This window comes from Oryx dammah, unplaced genomic scaffold (genome assembly GCF_014754425.2).
Source record: "Oryx dammah isolate SB20612 unplaced genomic scaffold, SCBI_Odam_1.1 HiC_scaffold_17, whole genome shotgun sequence".
Lineage (NCBI taxonomy): Eukaryota > Metazoa > Chordata > Mammalia > Artiodactyla > Bovidae > Oryx > Oryx dammah.
In genome coordinates, this window is record NW_024070201.1 from 62,121,639 (window position 1) to 62,133,820 (window position 12,182).

A 12,182-nucleotide genomic window follows, 5' to 3' on the forward strand; every position below is an offset into this window, starting at 1 on the left:
ACTGTATTTGCATTTGATGTGATTTTGTTTGTAGAAAATCCTAAGGAATAGACACACAGACAAATGCTGTAGCTAATAAACAGTTTCAACAAAGTGGCAGGATACATGGTCAATACACAAAAATTCACTGCATCCCTAGGTATTAGCAATGGACAATCCAAAATGAAAGATAAAACAATCTAATTTATAAGAGCATCAAAAATAATAAAATACATAGGAATAAATTTAACAAAAGTACAAGACTTGCATACTAAAAATTCTAAAACATCAAAAGATATTAGAGAAGACCTTAATAAGTGGAAACTTATTGTTAAGATGGCAATTTTTTCCAAATTGATCTGTAGGGTCAGTTCAATCTCTATCAAAATCCTAGATGGTTTCTTTGGAGACATTGATAAGCTGATCGTAAAATTCATATGAAAATGCAAGCAACTCAGAATACCAATATAATCTTGAGAAAGAAAATAAGTTTGGAGGACTCAAATATCCTGATTTCAAAACTTACTGGAAAGCTACAGCAATCATGAGAATATAGAATAAGGAGAATCATATAGATCAATAGAATAAAATTGAGTCTAAAAACAAACCTGTACATTTGTCAATTGACTTTCAATGAGGATATTAAGACAACAGTGAAGAGAGAATCATATTTTCAATAGACAAGGGCTGGAACAACTGGATAGTCACAAAAAAAGAATGAGATTGAATCCTTATACAAAAATTAACTCCAAATGGGTCAATGACCTAAATTAGACCTAAAACTATAACACTCTTATAAGATAGCATGCAAGTAAATCTTAATGACCTTGGCAGTGGATTCTTAGATATCACACCAAAACATGAACAAAAGAAAAGAAAGAGAGAAACTGAACTTCATCAAAACTGAAAACTTTTGTCTTATAATAGACCCTATCAAGAACATGAGAAGACAAGAAGAAAATGTTTGCAAGTATATATATCTGATAAGGGACTTGTAATACTATATATATTTATATTGCATACTATTTATATACAATATATGTAAAGGATATCCTAAACTCAACAATAAAAAGACAAATAACCCAATTAAAAACTGGGTAAAGTATTTGAAAAGACATTTCTCCAAAGAAGATAGATAAATGGCGAATAAGCATATGGAAAGATATTCAACATCGTTAGTCATCAGCAAAATGCAAATCAAAAACACACACCACGACAGCTATAATAAAAGAGACAGACAATAACAAGTGTTGATGAGGGTGTGCAGAAATTGGAAACCCCACATATTGCTGGTGGGAATGTAAAATTGTTCAGTCACATTTTTTGATAAATTCAAAATAAGTTTACATGTTGATACTTATGACATGACTAGTATAAATCTGTCCAAATTAAAATTGTATTAAGGACCAAGCAGATAATGACTGGCTTATATATAACAGTAAGAGTTCCTTAAAAAATGGGTCCTAGTGCTAGCGTAAGACCTCTCAGTTTGGCAGTTTCTCAAAAGTTAAATATGGAGTTATCTTATAGTCTGGCAATCTCACTCTTAAGTATAAACCCAAAAGAACTAAAAGAATTTGTTCCCATAAAAACATATACATGAATATTCATAGTATTATTCATAGTGGCCCCAACATGGAAATAACCCTTATGTCCATCAACTGAACAGATAAATGAAATATGGAGAATCCACACAATAAAATATTATTAGGTAAAAAAACAAGAGAGAAATGAAACAAAATGGAGGACTATGCAATCACAAAAGACCACATATTGTATGATTACATTCATGGAAATGTCCAGTAATAGGCAAATCCAAGGAGACAGAAGGTAGATTAGTGGTTGCCAGAGGATGTGCAGAGGGGTTGGGGAGTGGTTGGTACAGAGATAGTTTCTTTGGGGATGATAAAAATATATGAATTTAGACAGTGGGTATGAATGCATAATTCTGTGACTGTATTGAAAAACCACTGAACTGTACACTTTACAAACAGGTTGATCATTTTCTCATTTCTACCTGTTCTTGGGAAAACAGTTGGATAGTGCTGAGGAAATGATTCTACTCACTTAGTGAAATGAAAACTACTCACTTCTACTTATGCCGTATCTTCATCTGTTTCATGGTCCATGTTGACTGTTCAACAAACCCACCAGAATTCCCTTCCATTACAAGTGAGTCTCTGTGCCTGTTACTGTTAGAGCCCAATCAGCCTAAGATCACTAGGGACAAACCTGCAGTTTGACAAAGTCAGGTTTATTGTCTCATTGCAAGAAGGAGAACCACGCAGTAGAGGCATTATGGAGCTTCTCAACAAAGGGAAAAGTAGAGTTATTGTAGAATTTGGTGGAAGGATAGAATCTGGATAACATTCAGATGAAATAGTGTTTTAATGCATTTAAAGCAATGCAAAAAAGGGTCACAACAGGTCTAAACCAAAATGGACCCAGGGTCATATTTCCTTGGAAACCACTAAGTTAGGTTAAATGTGTACTCCTGTGTCCAGACACCTTTATTTGAATGTCTGCACCTGGGCTTAAAATCAAGTTAGCTTTTCTGTGTCAGAGTGTCTTAGTTACTCCAGACAAGACTGAAGGGGTTTCATTCTTACTGAAATAATTTCAAACAGCCAAGTTTCTGATAGTCTGTCTTTAAGGGACAGGTTTTCAGGTGAGTAAGACAGCAGTAGTCATTCCAAAGAGGGATCACATGGTACTTTTCAGCATTTCCTTGGAAGAAATACTGTTTACTGATAACTTTGCAGCTGTCTTTTTAAAAATCTGTGTCTGTTATCTCAACCTGATGAATGGCAGGGCTGGTTTTCCCTTCCTCAATATTGAGGGGGGTTACAGAGATGAATGTGATGTTGTTTGTGCTCTTAAGACCCTCAGTTCAGTTCAGTTCAGTCGCTCAGTCGTGTCTGACTCTTTGCGACCCCATGAATCGCAGCACGCCAGGCCTCCCTGTCCATCACCAACTCTCGGAGTTCACTCAGACTCATGGCCATCAAGTCAGTGATGCCATCCTCTGTCGTCCCCTTCTCCTCCTGCCCCCAATCCCTCCCAACATCAGAGTCTTTTCCAATGAGTCAACTCTTTGCATGAGGTGGCCAAAGTACTGGAGTTTCAGCTTCAGCATCATTCCTTCCAAAGAAATCCCAGGGCTGATCTCCTTCAGAATGGACTGCTTGGATCTCCTTGCAGTCCAAGGGACTCTCAAGAGTCCTCTCCAACACCACAGTTCAGAAGCATCAATTCTTCGACACTCAGCTTTCTTCACAGTCCAACTTTCATATCCATACATGACCACTGGAAAAACCATAGCCTTGACTAGACAGACCTTTGTTGGCAAAGTAATGTCTCTGCTTTTCAACATGCTGTCTAGGTTGGTCATAACTTTCCTTCCAAGGAGTAAGCCTCTTTTAATTTCATGGCTGCAGTTGCCATCTGCACTGATTTTCAAGCCCCCAAAAATAAAGTCTGACACTGTTTCCACTGTTTCCCCATCTATTTCCCATGAAGTGATGGGACCAGATGCCATGATCTTTGTTTTCTGAATGTGGAGCTTTAAGCCAACTTTTTCACTCTCCTCTTTCACTTTCATCAAGAGGCTTTTTAGTTCCTCTTCACTTTCTGCCATAAGGGTGGTGTCATCTGCATATCTGAGGTTATTGATATTTCTCCTGGCAATCTTGATTTCAGCTGGTGATTCTTCCAGCCCAGCGTTTCTCATGATGTACTCTGCATAGAAGTTAAATAAGCAGGGTGACAACATACAGCCTTGACGTACTCCTTTTCCTATTTGGAACCAGTCTGTTGTTCCATGTCCAGTTCTAACTGTTGCTTCCTGACCTGCATATAGATTTCTCAAGAGGCAGGTCAGGTGGTCTGGTATTCCTTAGCGGGGAAGAAAGGCAGTACTTGATTAAGGAGGGACCCAGGCAGGTTGGCCCTGCCTTTTGGTTGTTCTCACGGTGTTAGTTCAGCAGGTCTGAGTGAGTGCAGAAGAAAGGCAGGCTGGACTGCAGAGGCACCTGCTTTCCAGCAAAGCCATGTCGTCAATCAGGAAGACACGCTGTTTTGTAGACACCCGTGTCCCTTCCCCCTTGGAGTAAGAGCATCACTTGGCCAAGACCTTACTGCAGTGCCCAGGCCAGCTCTGCCGGAGCAGCCACACGTGTGTACGGAGCTGAGGGTGGCAAGGAGGCTCTCCCTCCCCTGCTCCTAGGTGTCCCACGAACTCTGTCTGTACCTGGGTGCCACCTCAGGGGTGCGGACCCTTATTTTCCCACGTGAGCGTTGCCACCACAAAGGCACACATCCACCTTGTCTCCAGTTTTTGGAGGTGGTCATTTGAAGCCTCCCTGGTGGCTCAGATGGTAAAGAATCTGCCTGCAATGCAGGAGACCCAGGTTTGATCCCTGGATGGGGAAGATCCCCTGGAGAAGGAAATGGCAACCCCCGCCAGCATTCATGCCTGGAGGGCTACAGTCCATGGGGTCGCAAAGAGTCGATGGCAACGTTTCTTCTTAAGGGTCCTGTCCGGTCTCAGGAAGCGCTGGAGCCTGGGTGAGGGTCTCAGGCGTCAACTAGCCCAGGAGGCGGCCTCTTGAGTTCCGGAACTCAGCTGCTGGGGGTGGGCTCTGAGATCTGGGAGGGGAGCAAAGGGGTAGCAAGGGCTCTGCCAGGCCCTGGAGCCCCACAGCGAAGGCGCCGTTTGAAAAAAAAAAGAGGTACGTTCGCTGCAAAAGGAAAAACCTGGTAGCGAGGCTGCCAAAGAGAGGCGGGTGGCCGAAGCAAAGGGGATGGAGAGGCGGGAGTAGGTACCGAAGACAGGCTGCAGCCGCTGCCAGACTCGCAGCCAGGCAGGTGAGCGCATAGGAAAACCCGGCGCAGATTTGCCAACTCCTGGAGGGCAAAACCCCTATGAGGTTTAGGGCCCAATGGGAAAACCAGGAATGCTCCAGGACAATTACAGACAGTGGACCGGTGGGAACCAGGACGAGGGCTGGGACTCGGTCCCTAACCCCTCCCTCTCTCGCAAGACAAGGCTCCATATTTCCTGAATCTGCAAGAAACCAGAGCTCGCACGGTGGGGTAGTAGTAGACCGTTCTTTTGTTTGTCAAGACAAAATTGTTTTGCACGGCCTTGGGGCCTTGAAGGTAGAGTAGATACATTCATAGCGACCCCTGTTGGTGACTTCTATAAACAGTGGGCCAAGGGCACTGCCAAGAATGACCTGTACTCCTAAAACCCCACTAGATAGAATCATCAAATTTTCCCCTCTTGCCAAGAAAAGGAAAAAAAAAAGAACCCTCTCTATTTGTAGGAATCCTGCATTAGGGAGGTTCTGCAGCGCTTGGCGGCTCTGTGTTCTCTTAGTGGCAGTATAACTTCCCTGGGGCAATGGGGCTTCCATTCCACCTGTCCCTACCTCAGGGCAGAGTTTGAGTTGTCCTTGGTAGCCCAGGAATCCCCTGTCTTTCTCTTCTCTCCTTTGAGGCTGAATGTTGACTTTTGTCTCATTTTTAAAGGTACGGGGCTAATCTTAGCCAAGCTTTTCTTAAAATGGGCTTCAGGGAATCAAGTAACTCTCAAGAATCAGCCAGTAATATTTATTCAATATTTAGTGTGTGTGTCAATGTTTCTCCGTAGAGAGGGTCGATAACTTTCAAAGATGACCTTAAAATGGTTGAAAGGCTTAGACTCAGTAACTGAGGGAATATTCCTCACTAAAGGATGACTTTGCTGTTCTTATTTCATATATATATAATTTTTCTTTTTCAAATTCTTTTCCCAGTTAGGTTGTTACAGAATATTGAGCAGAGTTTCATGTGCTATGCCAAGTAGGTCCTTGTTAGCTATCCATTTTAAATGTGCCAGTTCCCAAGAGAAAAAGTCTGTTTCTGTTTTGTAAATAAGTTCACTTGTTCGTTTCTTTTTAGATTCCGCAAGTAAGTGATATCGTGTAATATTTGTCTTTCTCTGTCTACTTCCTTCACTCATGGTGACAATCTCTAGGTGCATCCATTATTGCAAATGGCATTATTTCATTCTTGTAACTATTCCATTGTATATATATACCACCTTTTTATATATTCTTCTATCCATGGGCATTTAGGTTGCTTCCATGTCTTGGCTATTGTAAATGGCCCTTCTATGAACATTGGGGTGCATGTATCCTTTCTACTCCAGGTATATGCCCAGGAATGGGATTGCAGGGTCGTACGGTAGCTCTATTTTTAGTTTTTTAAAGGAACCTCCGTACTGCTCTCCGTAGTGGCTGCACCAATTTACATTCCCATCAACAGTGTAGGAGGGTCCCCTTCTCTCCACACCCTCTCCAGCATTTGTTTGTGGATTTTTTTTTTATATGATAGCCATTCTGACTGGTGTGAGGTGATATTGTGATTTTGATTTGCATATCTCTAATACTTAGCAATGGTGAACATCTTTTCATTTGTCTGTTGGAACATGTGAAATGTCTGTTTAGGTTTTCTGCCCATTTTTTGATTGGATTGTTTGTTTTGATGATACTGAGCGACATGAGCTGTTTGTAAATTTTGGTGAATAATCCCTTGTCATCATTTGCAAATATTTTCTCTCATTCTGTGGGTTGTCTTTTCATCTTGTTTGTGATTTCCTTTGCTATGCTAAAGGTTTTGAGTTTAATTAGGTTCCATTTGCTTTTGTTTTTGTTTCCATTAATCTGAGAGAGATCAAAAAAGACACTGCTGTGATATATGTCAGAGAGTGTTCTGCCTATGTTTTCCTCTAAGATTTTATGGTGTCCAGTCTCACATTTATGTCTTTAATCCATTTTGAGTTTATTTTTTAGGTTCCTACTGGGGTCAGGACCAATGGAACTTTATTTGGTGTCCTACACAGCTGTATTCATTCTGTCTATGTCTGTCTCTTGCCCTTACTTCTGACATAAATGTTGATTTATTAGTACTATGTTGTTAATAGTAGATTTATTAGTAATAGGTGTCACATATTGTAGATTAAAAAAAAAATTTACCTTCATCTTAGAAGAAAAACCTAAAAATGGTTCTTGGTAATTTGACTAGACAGGAGCTGGTACTTTTTAATCTAGATAAGGCATTCCGTGCTGAAGTGCAGAAGTCCAGAAATGACTTGTCTCCTCGGGTGAAGCAATGGAGTTGTAGATCCATAGGGATCCATGCGGATTGAGGGAAGATCGCCAGCGCTGGAGCAGGAGGCTTGGAGCAGCCACCACGATGGCAATATGGAGGTGATGGCCATTGCTAGCATTTATCCAGCAGTCACTGTGCACCAGGGTCCACTCTAAGCAGCAGTCAGGAGCAGGGTTTGAGTTGTAACTGAGTTCTGTCTTGATCTATCGTGTATTCTCTTTCATTTAAGGTTTTAGTAGATAGAAGGCTTCAAGAGTAAAAATAAAAGAGTGCTAACCCAACAGAGCTGTACGATGGAGTTTTGCCTGCGTTTCTTCCCCGAGCCACAGTGAAAGACTGTGCTCCCCTGGAGAGGCTATTTTTGAAGGATCTGCTCAAACAGCTTTGGCAGAGTCTTAGGCTTAACTGCCTTTATGTGTTCTAAGTCATTTTTCTTTTGTTAACATACCTCTAGATTATTTCGTGCAAACAGAGAGAGGAAAAGGATCTGATAAGCACCAATTTGTAGGGAAGTCTGAAAACCTATAACCATTGAAATACCCATGGACCATCTCCCTTCCCTTCTTACCTTTAAGAGTGACAGTCCTCTGGGGATTGCATCAGCTGGGCAAAATTTAAGGATCACCGTTTATACTCTGAAAATATACTTCATGAAAAAAGACAATTGCTTATAAATTGCAGAAAATTTCAAATTATGTCTAAGGTGAGCCTGTCTGTAAGTTCCAAGATATCCTATCTACCCTTTCCTGTCGGTCTTTCTTTTCTTCTCTCCTAAATCAGAGGAAATGATGACCTCTATCTATACCTTATGTAGTAACTGTGTGCAACTCTGATAATCACAATAATGGTGGTGGGAATAGAGTTGTATAAAATGAAGGTAGTGATGTAAATATGCCTCATATACTGCCTAACCAATGGTTTTAGAAACTCAGAAACACTCAGCAAACATTTCTTGAATTGTGATCTGTTGCAAGTCTATTCAGCAAATATGTGTTGAGTGCTGTGCCTGTGATTTTAGGCTATACCAGATAAAGCGATAAACAGATGTGGTCTCTACCCTTCTGTGCTTTATTCTGTTTTGTCGTTCTTGTTATTCTTCGCAAGGAGGGGCATTATGTTTCACATGCACAGTGTTATAGATAATAAGTGAGTGAAGTGGCTCAGTCACGTCCAGCTCTTTGCGACCCCATGGACTGTAGCCTACCAGCCTCCTCCGTCCATGGAATTTTCCAGGCAAGAATACTGGAGTGGGTTGCCATTTCCTTCTCCAGGGGATCTTCCCAACCTAGGGATCAAACCCAGGTCTCCTGCATTGCAGACAGACACTTTACTGTCTGAGCCACCAGGGAAGCCTAATATAGATGATAATAACACCTAATTCCATATCAGAGGACCCGGATGCTAGCTTTTGCTTCGATAGAAACAAGCAGTGTGATCATGGGCTAGTCATTTAATGTCTTAGTATCACCTGAACCAATAAGATGATTAAACTGGGTTTTTACATCTTTAAGAGCTCTACTAACTGTAACAGGTCTTTATTTCGTTTAGAGTTGTACTATCCAATGTTGGAATTACGATTAGGTTGACTGGTTACGAAAGGGTAGCTTTTATGTTTTGCTTGTAAAGTCTAAGCTGCCAAATTTGGTCTACAAAGTCTTTTTTCATCTTCTTTGTCAGATTATCGGAAACATCGTTTGGATACCTAAACTCATATGATTTTGATAATGATAAGAAACCCACTTTAGCTGTTTATCTTTTTTTTCAAGGAAGGAAAACCATTGACAACAACCACAACATGTGCATGATTTGTTGCCTAGTGAGGAATCAGAGCTTCAAAAGTAGGCTGATTCCAGCTGCCAGCTGTCGCATGAAAAGCTCTTGTGAGCTGGTCCACCTCAAAGAGCTGAGTCATCTTTCATTTTCACAAACCCTACATCTGTAGAGTCCATTAGTGCTTAACTATCCTTACTCTTTATCTGATTTTCCATGGCCTCATGTGATGTGTGAGCCAGACAGGTCTAGGTTTAAAAATACTTTTTGCTGTGAAAGTTAATTGTTAATTGAAAGTTGATTGATTTTTCTAAGAGTGAGCCTCTAAACATGGCCAGAGCTCATTGATATTGACCGACCCAACACCCCCTTGCCAAACCAATGTGTAAACATGAAGTAGATAAGAGAGAGGGGAGTGTGGAGCATTCACCAGAGAGAGGAGGCCAACACAGATTTTGAAAATGGTATTAATCAAAATGACTTGGAAAATTTTTGACCAACATTTTTTTAGCCCTTGCAGATTTAGTTAAGGTTTAGTTTCATGAAAAGTTGTTGGAGAAAGTTTTCCAGACCCAGATCAATAAGTATTCAACTTTCTGCATTGATTCCCTGAGCTTCAAACAGCTTGGTGATCGCACAACCCAGAAGAGCCGTTCTTGAATTTTTGTGTGCGTGTGTATCACCAGTGTAGCTTATTAAGACACATATTCCGATTCTTTGGTTGGGGTGAGGACTGAGATTCTGCATTTCCAACAAGCTCCAAGGTGATGCCTGTGTTGTCTCTGAACCGTATTTGAGTAGCACCATCCTGCTAGAGTTACCCCAGCTTGTGGAAGGGAAATGAGAATAGTTCTTACTCATGAGCTTCTGGCCAGGCCCAGAATTTTATGGAGCTAAAGATGACCCTTGGCCAGTACAGCGAGTGCGTTACAATTCAAGTGGTGGGGTGTGTGCACTTAGAAACAAAGCTGAGAGGCCATCAGGCACGTGGGCAGCAAGGGGAAGGATGTTAGGATAAAGTGTTTTTGAAAGAAGGTGAAGATTAATATGCTAAGATCTTAATGTTGTTGCCATTCCTAATGTGTGGATAATCTGTTCTCAATTTAGTCTAAAAAGTCAATGATTTCTTTTTTACATAGTTAAAAAGGAGCTGTGCCAACCGAATTGAAATGAGCTACTTAATGGTAGTAAAAAATTGGGGATGACAAATAAATATGGTACAATGAGGAAAGAGAGTATTTTCCTGGTGGGATTCATTTGCTCAACAATGTATTGAGCCTCTCTGATGGGCCAGGTCCTGTGCTGGGTTCTGGAATCCCTGCATCAAAGTTTCCCTCCGCTGGGGGAATACTGACCTAAAGCAATTCATCTAAACTTCTGTCCTTCTAAATTCCCCTTACATCCACGGAGTGGGGAGCGGGGACCCAGAGAGCTTGTCCTGGGGGCACATTATTTGTTGTAGGAGAGAAGTGGGAAGGGAAATGCCTGTGTACCCATGGGTCATGGAGAAGCCAGGCCTTCTCTTTCTCCTCCTTCCTCTTCCTCAATTCCTTTTCCCCGTCTGCTCAATTATTACACATTTTCCACCCCCCCACCCAGGGTGAAACACTTGGATGTGGAAATCTGCCTGTAGTGAACAATCTGACCACCAGAGGGCAGCATGAGGCCACGGCTCTGCCTGAACATTACCCAGGCCCTTCCAATGAGCGGCTTCCCCACCAAACGTGAGGATGTCAGGTTCCGAACCCTGCCTTGCTGATTCCATGAACTTTTATAAAATCACGAACACCAGGGCTCCATCACAAGCCAATTGCATCTTAAATCCATGGGAATGGGGCGCAGGCGTTGCTAGCCTTTTAAGTTTCTTTGGTGATTCTATCTGCAAAGGGTTAAGAAACACTTAATGGAGCAGACTGAATCCTGAAAACTGGAGAGGGCTTTTAGGAATCACCTAGCCCAGCTCATCTGTTCCCATTTCGCAGCTTCAGGACCTGAGGCTCAGAGATAGAAACAATAGGCCCAAGGATCACTGGCAGAAAAGGGCCCAGGACCCTGATGCTCAGCCTGCAATCCATCCTCCGTGGCATAGGCTCTCCCCATGTTTACACCAGCCTGGGCACCAGGGGCCAGCAGAGAGCCGCTCTTCCCTCCCCTCTGACCTCAGGGCTGTGTGGTCCCTGGCTCAAGAGGCTCCTCCTGATTGAAAAATTCAGGACTGATCTACAGAAATCACCACATGAGTGCTGAGGTTCAGAGCCCACCTGCTCTAGGAAACCAGAGGCAGAGGAGAGGGAGAGAGGGTGGATGCAGCCAAGGAAGGCTTCCTGGAGGCGAGGCAGGAGGAGAGGACTGGATTGCAGTGCCCACCATGGATGGTGAGGGCCACATGCCAGACCAGAGGAACGTTCAAGGACCACCATGGAAACGTAAAATCATATAAGCACTTTGGAGCACAAGTTTGGGACTTTCTAATAAAACTAAACAGATTATCATATGGCCCAGCTGTTTCACTCGTAGATATTTACTCAAGAGAAATGATTACTTATCAGATACAGATACTTATGCATGCATAGTCACTGCACTTTTTAAATTCATAATAGCCCATAAGTAGAAATAGCCCAGTTGTAAATCAACAGGCGAGACATGAACACACTGTGCTGCGTCCGTGCAAGGGAACACTTCTCAGCAGTGGGAAGCCTCGTGGGGTTGAAGGGAAAAGTTCGCGAAATATTCGCTGAGTTGACAGTGGTGGCGGCGATTCCATGGGGTTATACCATTGCCAAAATTCTTAACTTTATACTTACAATGGGTGGGTGCCTTTTACATCCACATCATAACCCATCAGATTTTTAAAAACTCACTCTCCCGGCGTTATTTTATTTGCTCAACAACGGCCCCCTAGGGAGGGAAACACCTCGTGATGCAGGTGGATAGAGGTCAATTGCAGGAGAGATGTCCTTGACTAGGAAGTGGGGTGGGGTCTACAGGCTGTGGATAAAATAGGGACCGTTTATTTTTTTCTTGGTTCAACAGGCAGCAACATAGCAGCTGAGAGAGGAGAGAGGGTCTGGGAGTTTTGGAGGGTGTGCTGGGAAGGTGTGAAAGTCATTTCAGAGAGTGGGAGACAAAAAATGGACCTCAGATCTGCGCCCTCCCCAACTCCACCCCACCCCGTTCACCTCACCTCGGAGCTCCTTTCCCCCAGATTCCTCTTCTCCCCATCACTGTCTCATTTGAGCAGTTTGAAGAGGCTGCCAGTTCAGTTTAGAATCTTAGGC